Source organism: Triticum urartu, chromosome 6A (assembly GCF_056163025.1).
Source record: "Triticum urartu cultivar PI428250 chromosome 6A, HENAU_Tu73, whole genome shotgun sequence".
Taxonomy (NCBI): Eukaryota; Viridiplantae; Streptophyta; class Magnoliopsida; order Poales; family Poaceae; genus Triticum; species Triticum urartu.
In genome coordinates this window covers 50,692,647-50,696,377 of record NC_141878.1, presented here as the reverse complement: position 1 = coordinate 50,696,377, position 3,731 = coordinate 50,692,647, and the positions used below count along the sequence as shown (strand labels likewise).

At 53.7% G+C, this 3,731-nt stretch overlaps 1 long non-coding RNA gene across 1 annotated transcript; it reads right to left on the bottom strand.

The window, feature by feature from the left end:
- On the bottom strand, nucleotides 1–3,298 carry LOC147963834 (uncharacterized). Its single transcript, XR_015609468.1, has 3 exons — nucleotides 3,004–3,298; nucleotides 1,935–2,006; nucleotides 1–298 (listed from the first exon to the last, which is right to left on the bottom strand). It is a non-coding gene; the product is annotated as an uncharacterized LOC147963834 (long non-coding RNA).
- Between the last annotated feature and the right edge of the window lie 433 nt (nucleotides 3,299–3,731).

Below are 3,731 nucleotides of genomic sequence, written 5' to 3'. Positions count from 1 at the left end.
TAGACACAAATTAAAATAATACAAGCTTTATATTACAAGCCAGGGGCCTCGAGGGCTCGAATACATAAGCTCGAATACACAAGAGTCAGCGGAAGCAACAATATCTGAGTACAGACATGAGTTAAACCAGTTTGCCTTAAGAAGGCTAGCACAAAAGCAACAACGATCGAAAAGGAAAGGCCTCCTGCCTGGGAGCCTCCTAATTACTCCTAGTCGTCTGCGGTCTTCACGTAGTAGTAGGCATCCTCCAGGTAGTAGTAGTCATCAGTGGCGTTGCCAGGCTCCTGGGATCCGTCATCTGGTCGCAACAATCGGGTATAGGGGAAAAGAAGTAACAAAGCAACCGTGAGTACTCATCCAAAGTACTCGCAAGACTTACATCAGATCTAAACTAAGTATGCATCTGTATCAAAGGAATGGGTTGTATCTGTGGACTAAACTGCAGAATGCCAGAAGGGAAGGGGAAAGCCTAGCCTATCGAAGACTAGCATCTTTTGGAAACCACCATCTTGCAGCAACAGGAGGGAGTAGAGTAGCATAAAGTAAAGTAGTAGAAGTCTTATCAACCTCGGCCAGAGATCCTTTCTCGACTCCCTGCGAGAAAGCAATCCCAGAGCCATACTATCCAGTTATCATCTCATATCCAAGTCTCATCACAATCCATTTCTCATCACAAGTATCTAGTTCTAGTTGTATCGACCGGGATACAACTCCAAGTGTCCGTTACCGTAGGACAGGCTATCGATAGATGTTTTCTTCCCTGCAGGGGTGCACCAACTTACCCACCACGCTCGATTAACTCCGACCAGACACACTTTCCTGGGTCATGCCCGGCCTCGGCCAAATAATACGCCACAACCCGACCTAGGCTTAATAGAGAGGCCAGCACGCCGGACTAAACCTATGCCCCCAGGGGTCATGGGCCATCTCTCCAGGAACTCCTGCACGTTGCGTACGCGGCCGGTGAGCAGACCTAGCTACCTCATTCAACAAGGCAGGAGCTTATGCAGTCCAACCCGACGCGCGCCGCTCAGTCGCTGACGTCTATTAAGCTTCGGCTGATGTATACGACGCAGAACACCCATACTATACCCACGTGATGGTTAGTGCTATCAGGCCAGAGGCCCCTCGGATCAAATATCCAAATCGTAGTGGATTAGGAACGCGCGGTAACGAGCAGAGACTCACGATCGATGTGACCCCGTCGCCCCGTCTTGAGTACTTGCGGCAAGGGCTAAGAATGCCTGGCCACGCCTTGTAAGTATCTCGTGAGCACCTTCTAGGTCAACCCGACTCCACATCACTCGCTATTAAGCTCGCGCGGGTACCCCTCAGGGTCGACCCGTCTTTAGTAACATGGCTCAGTGTAAAGTCATAGTAACCATAGTAATTGTGTGTCTAACACCAAGGGGGAAAACCCGAGGAATCACCCCCGGTGGATTCCACTCGATGTTGTCATCAAGGTGAACGTAGGAGGATCCACCCTCGAGGTTCACGTTTGATGGGTTGCACGACAGAGCCGTAACGGAAGTGGTTAAGGAGGAAATCACCCTCGATGACCTCGACCGTATAGCTACACTACGGAGATCTCATCAGGAGTGATGTAAGAGGTTCCACCCTCGGCACTCGATGGTAACTCTGCAGAGTCGTACAACTAGGGGGGGTGATGTGCGGTGTCGGGGCCTGGACGTCGATCACGTTGATCGAGTCATCGAACATAAAGCGATGCAATTGGGACAAGGTGGGGTCACTGATGGATCACTAACCATCCTATACTAAGCAGTTTAGGATAAGCAGGTAAGGTATGAAAGCAGGTAACAACAACAGGCTATGCATCAGAGTAGGATCATACAAAAAGCAGTAGCAGTTCTAATGCAAGCATGAGAGGGAAAGAAATGGGCGATATCGGAATGCTCAAGTGGGGGTTTGCTTGCCTGGTTGCTCAGACAAGAAGAAGAGGTCATCGGTGACGTAGTTGATCACAGCGGCATCATCGGTCTCAGGGTCTACCAGAGAGAAGAGAGGGAAGAAACAGTAAATGCAGAGCAATCAATGCATCACAAGGCATAACATGACGACGGGCAGAGCTAGGGTTGCCCTAACGTAGTACTACACGTTGCTGACGGGGGGGGGGGGGATAAACATCCGAGGATGAATTCCCGGCGTTAGGCGGATTCCGGACAAAGGAAAAGAGGGGGAAAGTTCCATGTTCAGCATGCTAGGGGCACGTGACAGATGAACGGACCGTGTATTCGGATTCGTTGGATTTTTCTGAGCAACTTTCATATATAAAACCTTTTCATCCGAGTTACGGATTGATTTCTGTGATTTATCAAAGATTTAAACAATTTCTGAATTTATTATTTTTTTATTTTTAAAGCTCTAACTGCTAGGTGCACCCGGTGCAGTGCACACACAGATGCACCAGTGGCTGACCTGCGGGCCCATGTTGACCTGGTCAACTGGGTCAGTTGACCAGTCAACTGGGGGCATGGGCCCCTTAATCAGTGGCACCTGTGCCACGCAGCCGCCCCGTCAGCGCCAGGCGCGGCTGCAGACGACGACGGGCCTTGCGGCGGGGAGCGGCCACAACGCCGCTGGCGGCAGGCCGGACCGGCCGCCGTGGACGGTCGCCGGAGGCGTGGGGGCTACGGCGGTGACGGCGCTAGGGGCAACGGAGGCGGCAGACGTACGCGATGCGGGGCGGGGTGTGGGCGCACGCTTGCGAGTGGCTGTGGCGAGTGGAGGAGAGGCGCGACAGCGGTTGAGCGGGCGTGATCCGGGCGGCGGACAGGGGCGAAGCGGCGCGGTGGCTGCGGCTGCAGCAGAGCTGCAAGAGGCGACGGCGGGGCCGAAACAGCAGCGGGCAGCGCGTGAACTGGCAGAGGCAGGCGCGAGTGGGGGCCGTCCAGGGGCGCGGAAGCGGGAGCTTCGGTCCCGGCGATGGAGCAGCAGTAACGGCAAAAATCAAGGGGGGAAACAGTGGGAAACGAGGCTGCTCACCGGGAGAGGGCCGATGGCGAGCTCGTACGGGGCCGGGAAGGACGAGGAGGCGCGGATCGACGGCGACGACCGGCGGCAGAGGTTGAAGAAGGCAGTCGATCCCGAGGCTTGGAGGCGTCCTTGCTCGAGCCGGACCTTACAGACGACGTGGTCGACGACGGGGAAGCGAACGAGCGAATTCCTAGGGCGCGGGGAGCTCGGTGTGCGCGAAGACGACGAAAACCATGGCGGCGGTGACTCTGTTGCGCACGGGAGAGAGGAGGGCGAGCAAAGGAGAGGGTGAGTGGGGGCTAGGGTTCACCGGGGCGGTCGACGAGGTCAAGTAGGCGTTGGCGACGGCCGGGATACGGCGGATGCTCTGCACGTGGCCATCCGGCGACGTGTGCGGCCATGGCGTGCTCGGCTATCCCTGTAACAGGAGGAAGAAGAAAAAGGCCGGCTTAGGTGGGCCGGGCCAGCCTGTGCACTTGTTGGGCCAAAGTGCACAGTGCACTTTTCCAAGTTTATTTTCTATTTCCATTTCATTACAGACTCTGTTAGGGATTTATTTGAGTGATCAAATGACTTTACTTAAATATGAAACTTGACCAAATAATACTAGGTACTATTCTTGGTCTGTACAAAAACTTTGGGGCCATTTGGAAAGGTCTAAACATTTTCTTAAAAATTGAAAAGTCGACTTAATTGTTGTTGAACCACTAAATTTAATTCCCAAGGCATTTTGGGAA